The sequence below is a fragment of the Labeo rohita genome, unplaced genomic scaffold (genome assembly GCF_022985175.1).
Source record: "Labeo rohita strain BAU-BD-2019 unplaced genomic scaffold, IGBB_LRoh.1.0 scaffold_890, whole genome shotgun sequence".
Classification (NCBI taxonomy): Eukaryota; Metazoa; Chordata; class Actinopteri; order Cypriniformes; family Cyprinidae; genus Labeo; species Labeo rohita.
In genome coordinates this window covers 1-11,073 of record NW_026129844.1, presented here as the reverse complement: position 1 = coordinate 11,073, position 11,073 = coordinate 1, and the positions used below count along the sequence as shown (strand labels likewise).

The 11,073-nt window shown below is 33.8% G+C and overlaps 1 long non-coding RNA gene across 3 annotated transcripts; it reads left to right on the top strand.

The window, feature by feature from the left end:
* Positions 1-4,980: 4,980 nt before the first annotated feature.
* Positions 4,981-10,908, top strand: LOC127162323 (uncharacterized). Of its 3 annotated transcripts, XR_007827302.1 has the most exons (5): positions 4,981-5,552; positions 5,734-5,837; positions 6,667-7,312; positions 8,661-8,754; positions 9,470-10,908. It is a non-coding gene; the product is annotated as an uncharacterized LOC127162323 (long non-coding RNA). The 3 variants fall into 3 exon arrangements; XR_007827303.1 differs by lacking the exons at positions 4,981-5,552; positions 5,734-5,837; positions 6,667-7,312 and adding an exon at positions 8,383-8,436 and having other exon boundaries at positions 9,470-10,904; XR_007827304.1 differs by lacking the exons at positions 4,981-5,552; positions 5,734-5,837; positions 6,667-7,312 and adding an exon at positions 8,385-8,432 and having other exon boundaries at positions 9,470-10,904.
* The last annotated feature ends 165 nt before the right edge of the window (positions 10,909-11,073 follow it).

Below are 11,073 nucleotides of genomic sequence, written 5' to 3'. Positions count from 1 at the left end.
CAGTTTATCTTTCTTCAAGAGACACAATCCAGTGTGAATGATGTTATATTTTGGGGGAATCAATGGGGAGAAAAAAATTGTATTTAGTCATGGAACTACTCGTTCAGCCGGAGTGGAGATTTTGTTTAACAAGTCTCCTGGGAAAATAATTACAACTCGCGTTGATTTGAATGGGCATTGGGTGGCGCTCGTGTTAAATGTTGAAGAGGTTTTCTTTATTTTGATTACTATATACGGGTATAGTAGTATGTCACATAATTAGCGCTTGTTCTCTGAGAAACTTTATATCCAACTGATAATATTATTTTGGGTGGGGATTTTAATATTGTACCAGATGAGGTTATTGATCGATACCCATCCAAATATACTACTCAACCTAATGCACTGATTTCTCAGTTATGTGCAAAACTAAGTCTGTTAGATGTATGGAGACATTTGAATCCCTCTTGCAAACAGTATACATGGATGAATTCCAGTTCTTCAAGTAAACCTAGAATTGACTTTTGGCTCATGTCAAATCATTTGATCACTTATGTGAAAGAATGTTCTATTTCAGCCGCTTGAAGGAATTTCAAGGAATAAAGCTTATTGGAAATTTAATGCAGAATTACTGTTTAATGAAGGTTTTTGTAATAAGGTAGAAGAGTTAATTCAGAAAATTGTAAAGGATGCAACATTCTCCTCTCATGTTAATAGGTGGGAATACCTTAAATTTAAAATGAGAGAAATGTCTATTAATCATAGTAAATTGTTAGCAAAGGGTAAAAGGCAGGATGAATGTACTCTTATTCAACAAATAAATAAATATTGTAGTAAAGAGGTTTTAAGTGAAGAGGATAAAAATCATATTTTAATACTACAAACAAAATTGGATAATATATATGAGAAAGGCAGAGGGAGCATATATTAGGTCAAGAGCCAGGTGGATTGAAGAGGGAGAGAAAAGTACTGCATATTTCTACAGACTTGAAAAAAGATCGCAAACCAAAAATGCTGTAATGTCATTGATAATTGATGATGCAGAAATTTCTGATCCTAGATTAATAAGTAATGAAATATTTACATTTTATAAGGAGCTGTATTCGTCCAATTTTTCACAAGTAGATTGTAATTTGTTTTTTAAAAGAATACAAAAGTTTATTCCTCATATTGATAGCGAATTTAAAAACCTTTGTGATGATGATTTGCAAATAGAGGAAATAGATATAGCTGTGAAGAACCTCAAGTTAAATAAATCGCCTGGTCCGGATGGGCTAACTGCTAACTTCTATAGATTTTTTTGGAATGATTTGAGAGAATTATTATTTAAAGCTTTCCTACAATCTGTCGAAGAAGGAACATTAAGCTCTACACAGAGACAAGGGCTGATTACGTTATTACCAAAACCCGACAAAGACTCTAGATATATAGATAATCTACGTCCAATAACCCTGTTAAACACTGATTATAAAATTTTTGCACACATTTTTGCCAATAGACTTTAAAAAGGTATAAATAAGGTAATTGATGAATCTCAATCAGGTTTTTTGGCAGGTCGCTCCATTCATAATAATATAAGATTGATTAAGGACTTGTTGGACTATAGTGAATGGATAGAAGATGATGGCTTTATTTTATTTTTGGACTTCAAAAAAGCTTTTGATTTGTTAGAGCAGGGGTTCTCAACCTTTTGCAAGTTGGCCCCCCCATAGCTGGTTCATTGCAGTTGGGCCCCCCCCCCCCCCCCCAAAACTAACCATAACGCCTTGCATACATAGATAGATAGATAGATAGATAGATAGATAGCCCTAGGCTATTATTATTAGGCCCACATTATTATTATTATTGTTATTATTATTATCATCAGTAGCGGTTGGTAGGCCTATTATCATTACTAAGACTATTGTTATAATTGGCAGTAGCACCAAAAGGTGGCGGTATTTGCATTGGAAAATCATTACATTTTTACAGTGAAAAACAAAACTTGGAGATATTGCTGTTACAACAATTTATTGTAATTTATTTATTAACAACATAAATGTATTTAAACATGTTTGTGTGTGCGTGGCTGTGTGCGTGCGTGTATTTCACAAAAACTAAAGGAAAGCTTTAAATGTAGCCTATATTCTGACTAGTTTATTCGTTTTATATCAGTGATGCGCGGGTCAATGTATAAACAACCCGAACCCGACCGAAGTTTTCAAATAACCCGCCCGCAACTCGGACCGCAAAAAAAGAAAAAGAAAATATTGTACCCGACCCGCTTCCTGAACCGCATGTTTAATATCTGCGACTGACAGCAGCGATTATATGCGGCTATGCGGTGGAGATGCGTTCACTGTCAAAAATCATTCGGCATTAATTAGGTTATTTTGTCAAAAGAAATGTTCTTGATTACAAGAAAAATACAGATTGTTCTTGTTGTGATTTATTTTGTCTTTCCTTTATACAGATTTAAATAGTTTCGTTTTCGAAGTACTCTAAATTATATCAGTGATTCTCCGATGTTAAATATGATCAAGAATTATTTTATTTCGATCTACAGTGTAATAAAAGTTAAGAAAAATATTAGCCTATAGCCCTAAATATATAGATTACAAGCTAATTCCTTTTTTCTTAACTTTTAACTTCTTCTAAAAATTATCAAGAATATTAAATCAACTCAATAGGCTAAAGAATTTTCTTATACAAACTTAACGAATGCACTTCAAAACGAAGTTTTCATATATAAATTCAGGAATCACGAATATGACAAAATAATATTATTTTTTATATATTAGTTGTATAGCTATAATAGTTGTATCAAATGAATAAGGAAATTATGCCTTGAATTTATTAAGTAATGTTTAATTTCGTTCGTTTCGCTCTCTGGAAATGTAAAGAAAAATACCGTTTTTACTTGGAATTCGTTTTTAATCCCTGGTTTTAAACAAGGATATACATGAGATAATTTATATATTATTGCTTGAATATTTCCTATAAATTACAAAGGTTTAATTGGAATCTTTATTTCAAACGACCCGACCGCCGCGACCCGAATATCATTAAAAATATTTTTGGATGACTCGTAACTGCGGGTAACCGCGGGTGACCGCAAGCACCCGCTCATTTTGGATCAACCCGCGCATCACTGATCAAACAAATGAGCGCCGTTTTCTAAAGTCTATGAGCGCAGCACACACAAATAAACTAAATTGGCATACTGCAGTTAAATTTCAAAATGTGGTGTTTTTATATTTATAACATTTGAATACAGTTCAGCAACATACATCACACGACCTGACGACCAAGAGAGCTGACAATTGACCATCACTTAATTTCACCTCACGATTGAAAATGTGACACTGATTTCATATGACAGTTCAACAAACAAGTTAATAATATTAAGTCACTTATATTTTTGATGAAATAATGACTGTTTTGGTCTATTTTAGCAGCGAAAATAGATCCGATGAATCCAAACAAAGAATTTGCATTTTTTTTTTTTTTTTTTTTTTTTTGCTCCCATCCTGTAGCCTACTCGCGCCCCCCCGCAAGAGTGTCCGGGGGCGCGCCCCACCGGTTGAGAACCACTGTGTTAGAGCACTCCTTTTTATTTCAGACTATACAGTCTTTTGGTTTTGGAGACAGATTTGTAAATATTATAAGGATGATCTACGAGGATATAAATAGTTCAGTATCTCTTCCATTTGGTACATCTAAACCCCCTATCCCCTCTTTTGTTTATTATTGCAACAGATCTGTTGGCCCGTTTAATTAACCATGATTCAGGTGTTAAAAAGTTGAACGTGTTTAATATTGTTACGAATCTGGTCGGTGACCTGCGGTCCGCTCACCACCAGATGTCGCTCTCACCTTATCCACACACACGGACTGTTGCATCACGGACTGTTGTGAAATACCTGTTTGCTCCTGTTTTGACCCTGCCTGTACGACCATGTCTTTGTCTCGTCCTATCAATAAAAGCTCGCAGATGGATCCGCTCGCCACTTGCCTCTCACTCCCCGTTACAAATATAACTGTTGGTATTAGTCAGTTAGCAGATGATACCACTCTTTTTTCACATGATGCAGACCAAATTGCTCTTTCTATTTCTTTAGTTGATTTGTTTTCTAAAGCGTCAGGTCTCCATTTAAATATGTCCAAATGTGAACTTATGCCCATTCATAATTGTGATTACACATCGATCTTTAATATTCCTGTCAAAAATTCCATTAAGTATTTAGGTATTATAATTACAAGAAATTCAGACAGATGCATGGAACTTAATTTCTTAGAAAAATTAAAAAAGGCAAAAACAATTCTAAACAATTGGTTACAAAGAGACCTTTCTATTTTTGGTAGAGTACAGTTGTCTAAAGCAGAGTTTCTGTCACGGGTCATCTATCCAACAAATGCTTTAGCCCCTTCTTCGAATGTTTCTAAATTAATTATTCGTTCCTTGTATAATTTTATTTGGAAGAATAAGACTCATTTTATGAAGAAAAATGATATAGTTAAATCATATGACCTAGGTAGTTTAAATATAATAGACTTTGAACAGATGAATGGCACATTGAAGTTAAAATGGTTGCAAGCTTTTTTGCACAATTCTGAGAGTTTTTGGTTTAAAATACCAGCATCATTATTTAAAAAACTTGGTGGCATTGAATCTTTACTTAAATGTGATTTAGATATTTCTGAACTTCCACTGAAATTATCTGAATTTCATCAGCAAGTTTTGCGATATTGGAAACTAGCACACACCCATACTTTCACACCACACAACTCCTCAGTATGGAATAATAAGTATATTCTCCATAGAAATATATCACTTTTTTATGAAGATTGGTTTTCTAGAAATATTTGGTCTTTAAAGAATCTATTTGATGATACTGAAGAGATGCTGGATTATAATGCTTTTACTCTGTGTTTTTCACAGTATTGTCAGCCATCCCCTCTGGACTTAAAGTTATTATGAAAGGTTATCTATTATATTGTCAATTTACACCAATACTACTGCCACTTTACCTTGGGCCTATTGAGTTTAAAAGTAAGAAATGTACAAATACCTATATTAGACAAATCTTCAACAATGTCATGTTTCCTTATAGATCTGTAAAAAACATTTTGGACGTTTTCTTTGATAAACAAATACTTAAACATATTAGAACCTCATACCTAAAATTTCCAGTTTATCCTAAAATTAAAGAAATTCACTTTAAAATTTTATATGATATTTATCCTTCTGGAGAGTTCCTTAGGGTTAGATTTAATTTTGAAATGCTATTATGTAAGTTCTGTAATGCATATCCAGATAATACAGAGCATATTTTTTGCTTGCAAATATTCCAGTGTCTTCTGGGAAAAAGTCCAGTTATGGTTAAAGGAAGGTGATGTGGCTGAACTGAATTTTATTCACAAATGTAGATTTTTAAAATTTTTTTTTTCTTCAAATTTTATCAGATTTCACAAAACTTCAGGAAGGTACATCCAGAGGCAGACCTTTTGTAGACTGGGCTACAATTGCAGACCAAATTGTTGCCTATTCCCAGCAAGATGGAAAGGTGCATTAAGAGCTGACATGACTTCAGGTAAGGTATTTCTTATAATATGTCAATCTATAGAAACAAAATTCAACTGTATTTGACTGTATCAACAACTGGTAAATACAATGGTACAGTAACACTTAACTAGGTGCTTATTAGTTTGTGTATTGGCTGTTAATAAGTACTTATAAAGCACAGTTTGCACTGTATTATTCTTATGGTTTAGATTCTAAAGGGGAGAGTGTTTTCAAAGTCCTGCCCATTCTGGAGGAAGGGTCCACAGAACCACAACCACAGAAATCTGGAAGCCATTCATTGACATACAAACCTGTAAGTTTTGTTTTACTTTATCTCTCTCTCTCTCTCTCTCTCTCTCTCTCTCTAATATATATATATATATAAGACAGTTTTGGTAGTTTTTTAGTGCATTTTGGATGTGAAATTAATGGCTGTGCCAAGCTGAATGTTGGTTAGGAGAACTGTGAGAAGAGTTTTGCAAAAAATGGCCTAGTAAACCAAAAAAAAAAAAAAACCTGCAACGTGTTAAATTAAGTGACCGCAGTCAGCCTTTAGTCATTGCTTGCGATAGTCTTGTGAGCAGTTTTTGAGTGCATAATGCACAAGTGTTGAAGAATGTGTTGCTGTGGTTTTTGCAGCCATGTTTTTTTTGTTTGTTTGTTTGTTTGTTTTTTATACAGCCTGTTATGCCCTGTGTGTTTGTTAGTCAGTCTACAGTATATTTCAGAGAACAATTGTTAGTTTTATTGTTATAGAGAGCTCAGAATAACAGAAGAGAAGCATCAGTGTGTGCTGTGTGTCGGTGAACCTGAATGTGGTGTTGATGTGGGATGTGTGTAGTGTATATATATATATATATATATATATATGTATATATATATATATATATATATATATATAATTATTTTTGGGAAATGCAAACTGATATTTCCCACTGACACACTACAGCAAAAATAAAAAATCACTGACTCAAAACAATTGTTTAGCTGGTGAAAATACTAGTGTTCCAATCATTTTGGACACCGCTGTATGAAGTGTTCAGATGTAAAAGACTAAAAATGTGCAATTTGAAATTTTCTTCTAAATTGAGCATTTTTTCAGGCCTAAGTGTCTTCAAGACTAAGTGTTGTATAATTAACAGGTGGGGACCAGCATGGTGGATTTGTGCTTTGGGGACGAGACAACGACATCCCAGACCTTCTCCTTTGTTACGGGTTGTACCACTGAAGCGGACTCGTTGCCTGGGAATTTCTCCAGCTTGCAGTATATTATATTGATGGACATAAGTCTTCATGTGTGAAATTTTTTAAGGCTAACAGTGTTTTCTGGCCACTTGTAACATGTTTTAAATAGTCATATGTATTGTCTGATGGACACTTTGTTTGGCTTAGTTTTAATAGCACAATGTTTGGAATGATTCTCATGTGGTAAGAATTAATTTTTGAGTGTTCTGCTGCTGCACTCAAAAAAGTCAACCAGCCACTTGCTTGATTTGCAAAATACAATTATGTCTGATTAACAAGAATATAATGAGTTTCCTTCTGTTAAGTGATTCATTCTTGTTATTTGTAACTAAATTAAGTAATAATCAAATGAATTAGATCAGCACTTGTTGATTCAACGAGACTGAGGCGCTTCGTATCGACGACTCTCTCTGGTGAGTCACTGCGCATGCTCAGCACTGCGGCGGAAACACGCGGGTACAGGCGGATGGAAGAAGTGGAGTTGTGAAAGCGCCGGCGGTTTGAACTGCTGCTTCTAATCGTTCTGCGTATTTGATTTTGAGGGTAAGTACATAATATGTACCTGTTTGTAATTAGTAACGTAGCATTATAGATTAAAAATAAGTTATTAGACAGTGGCGATGTTTGTAAGCAGGCTTATTCTCTCAGGCTTGAAGCACATGTGTTAGGTTAAATTCCGTATCTTTGTCAATACGAGTTTCATCTTAACGTTAATATATGCGCTACAATTGGTACCTTTCTGTCACAATTCAATGGTAACTAAGCCTAACTATTAACTACATAACCTACGTTAATCCTGAAGTCTACCCAAACAATGAGAGGGGAAAACGGGAGGAAAAGTGAATGCAGAGTCGAACACAGCATGCATCCGTTTCTCATCGCTCTTTTAAGTCTAGCTAGTATTTTTGTTTGTTTGTTTTTTGAGATTTTGTTTAGTATGCCAACGGAGGGACTGTTGTTATCAATAGCTAAATGAACTAACGTTATTCTGGCCCTTCATGTGTATACAGTAGTCAACATTTTAAGTGGATCAAAACCTTTTATCAAAGTTGTCCTAAAACCAAAACAAAACCTGTTCTTGTCTTACGACAAGTTTGATGAACTTTTTTGATCCACTTCAGATGTTGACCACTGTATATCAGCAAAATATTACTTTCAACTTTCTATAACTAGACATTTCTGTTTATTAAAACATAGAGTTTCAAAATGTCTCAGAATGCTACCCAGCTTATTGAATACAGTACAATTGAAAATTGTTGTATGCATGGTTTTATTCAGGGAATATAGTTATAAATATTAAGTAAAAGTCTTGATATTTAGTAACAGCACCCAGTAATCGTAATTTTCTTTGGCCCAGTTTTTAAATACACATTAGGGGAAAATTACTTTGAACTTTTATATACTTTTTTTTTCTCTTCACAGTGGAAATGTTCCTTTTTATGTACAAAAAAAAAAAAAAAAAAAGAAATACATCACAATATAAAGCTGTCCCCATGGTCTTCTGGTGTGAAGCTCACCTTTATTACATGGCAAGTAGTTTTTCTTAATGCTCACATACAGTAATGTATAACTAACTATCCTTGATTACTGAACTTTCCATTTTTTTCCTCTTTCAGTGACATGTATGTGGCAGTGCAGGAAGTGTGTTGCAAAGGAAAGAGTTGTAGGTACTAATTACTTAAGCATTATAAACTAAACCATTGCTTCGGAAGCTACAATCATTATGTTTGTGTAAATTTAAATTGTCCAGGCACATTTAAGACATGGGCAGGACTTAAAACCCATGTGTATAGATTTCACCCGTTACATTCTACACAAGACCACAACATGTTCAGTACTCTTAAGCTGTGCTGCCACTGAAGTTTTAGTTAATCATGTCCCCACTCTACAGGATGACACTATACATATCAGAAGAACCTGTGTCATCAAGTTTCTGTGGACCTACTTGAAATGAAGACCCTGAAAAAGTAGTGAAGGCATATTTGGTGAGTTGATGGAAAAAAAGTTTAAAAAACCCATATATTCTTTACTGTGCCGTGTTTTTCTTATTTGCTACATCACATCAAACGTCAAATAACTGAGCTGGACAAACTGTTCATTCACAGGAAACTGATGGTACACCATGACAAATCTCTTATGTGAATTGGTTGATGCACTAAACCAATTAATTTTATTTATATCTGTTGAGCTTTCTTGGGGCCTAATTTACAAAACTATGTGTAAACCCCTACTAAAAATTAAAAAATGGACTGAAAGGCAGAAGAGGCATACTACAAAAAATAAATATATAAATACATAAATGGCATCAGAAAACTGTACTTGCATGGTTTTGTTTTATTGCAGTGCATTATATTCTAAGATGGTTCTAATGTTTTAGCCAACTCATTCATTTTAAATATGGTAGCCAAATAAATTATAACAATCTTATAATATAATGCACTGCAATAACACTCTGGCACCCACTGTGACTTCAATAATAAACATATAGTAGAATTCTCACCTTTGTGACAATTTCAACTTAAAACTGAGAAACTATAACCTTGTAAATGTAGAATTCACAGCAGAGCTTCTGTAGTGTATTGAAGTTTACTTTACAGGTGTACCTAACAAAGTGGCAAGTGAGTGTATACGTGTGCAATTCTTGTAATAAATATTTGAGCTAATTTTTGTTTGTGATCTGTCATGTATTTTGTCACACAGGATTCAGACATTGAGTCACAAAGTTCCAGGGAGCAAACTGTAATGGGAGTAGATGTCATACTGAAGGAGGGAGCGCTGCCTGACGATGGCCCACAGGACATTGGTGTCCATATTGAAGGTGGACTTATTATTTGGACTGATACACTGTTTGAACCTGACCTACCCACCAGAGCTCACGTGCACTTTTGAATTCTTGCAGAAGATCTTTCTAAATGGACAGAGGTTGTCATCCAAGCCACAGTTTCTCAAAAACAAGCTATTGGAGTGAGCTTGAAAAAGACAAAAGTCAAACAAAATGCACTTTTAAGTAGTAGTTTGTTTTTGTTTTCTAACAGTGTTTTGTAGTAACTGACTGTAGCAGTTGTTACACACATTTTTTTTTTTCTGAGAGTGGATCAGTCACTGATGCACAGTATTGTTTATTTTCAGATGTGAAGCAACATAGCTACATTGATCATTTAGAATCATCAAAATATTACACGTGATATCAATGTTTGTTTTATATTATAAATTCATGTGCACTCTTGTTTGTTTTCAAATGTTAATTTTTGTGTCAGGCCAAGGTTTACCTTACAAATTCCCAAAAAGGGTAGTGTTAAAATGGCTTAATTTTTAGAAGTTTTAAGACCAATAGGGCACTAACATCCTACAAGCTTGGGGATCAGTTTTATCAAGAGCCAATATTTTGTTGGTTAAATGTTTCTTATACACTGTGTTACAAACACTCAAATGGATAGGAGACTTAAATTGAAGAAAGCAGTTTAAACTTAATGAGTGCATGTTAAAGCTGAATGGTAAAATAAAAAATGTATATTGTTTGCATGTTTTCTGTGCTTTTTCTGAAGATTTCTGAGCTTTGGGTAATGTCTTGTTTTTTTAGTGCTGTCATCTAAAACAAATCTAATTGAAACAACAAGATAGATATTCATTAAACTACTAAAACCATACATGAACAAGACAATAACTAGTTGATGTAACAAGGCAGAATGTGGTTGAATCGAAGTGCTTTACTGGCATTGAGTGAATAAGAATAAATTTGATTAGACTAATACAATACAAACATTTTGATTCAGTTAGTTGAAAAGAAGTTACACTGACATATTAAAATCATGTTAAATCGACAAATGTGTATTGCGTTGAAATAACATATTCAATTCAGTCCAAGTTTACTTGATTTGTTTAGATGCATAATGGGTGCTACGATTAAATCATGTTCATTCAACAGATTATTTTTTTGAGTGTGCAATGTTGACAAAGAATCGCAATCTACAGTGACTAGTTTACACAGTTTTGTGTTTTAAAGTAACTGATCTACTAAAATTGTTGTTTTTATGTGTCTGTAATGGTTGGATAAAATGTGTGACAGCTGCACCCATTTGAAAATTGTTTTAAAAAGAAATAAAACTCATTAAATTAATGTTTACAGTTGCATTTTTTTGTGTTTTTCTAACTGTATTACAGAAAAGCAATAATAATTTTACATTCTTTTGTGATTATTTATTATTTTTGGTAAATATAAAGGTAGCAAGGCAATAAGACAACAAATAACCCAATGATTAGGTTATGTTTAACCCAGCAACATAGTTAACCTGACCCACTGGTTG